This window comes from Bison bison, unplaced genomic scaffold (assembly GCF_000754665.1).
Source record: "Bison bison bison isolate TAMUID 2011002044 unplaced genomic scaffold, Bison_UMD1.0 scf7180017864281, whole genome shotgun sequence".
Taxonomy (NCBI): domain Eukaryota; kingdom Metazoa; phylum Chordata; class Mammalia; order Artiodactyla; family Bovidae; genus Bison; species Bison bison.
The window spans coordinates 1,494,723-1,495,562 of NW_011494853.1; positions in this window are offsets into that span (position 1 = coordinate 1,494,723).

Genomic DNA, 840 nt, shown 5'->3' on the forward strand with positions numbered 1-840 from the left:
CAATAAGAACTTCATGATCTGAGCCACAGTCAGCTCCCGGTCTTGTTTTTGCTGACTGTATAGAGCTTCTCCATCTTTGGCTGCAAAGAAAATGATCAATCTGATTTTGGTGTTGACCATCTGGTGATCTCCAAGTATAGAGTCTTCTCTTGTGTTTTTAGAAGAGGGTGTTTGCTATGACCAGTGCTTTCTCTTGGCAAAACTCTATTAGCCTTTGCCCTGCTTCATTCCTTACTCCAAGGCCAAATTAGCCTTTCACTCCAGGTGTTTCTTGACTTCCTACTTTTGCATTCCAGTCCCCTATAATGAAAAGGACATCTTTTTTGGTGTTAGTTCTAAAATGTCTTGAAGGTCTTCAGAGAACCGTTCAACTTCAGCTTCTTCAGCGTTACTAGTTGGTGCATAGACTTAGATTACTGTGATATTGAATGGTTTGCCTTGACAGAGATCATTCTGTCATTTTTGAGATAGCATCCAAGTACTGCATTTTGAACTCTTTTGTTGACCATGATGGCTACTCCATTTCTTCTAAGGGATTCCTGCCCACGGTAGTAGATATAAGGGTCAACTGAGTTAAATTCACCCATTCCAGTCCATTTTAGTTCGCTGATTCCTAGAATGTCAACGTTCACTCTTGCCATCTCCTGTTTGACCACTTCCAATTTGCCTTGATTCATGGACCTAACATTCCAGGTTCCTATAAAATATTGCTCTTTACAATATCAGACCTCGCTTCTATCACCAGTCACATCCATAACTGGGTATTGTTTTTGCTTTGGCTCCATCCCTTCATTCTTTCTGGAGTTACTTCTCCACTGATCTCCAGTAGCATATTGGGCA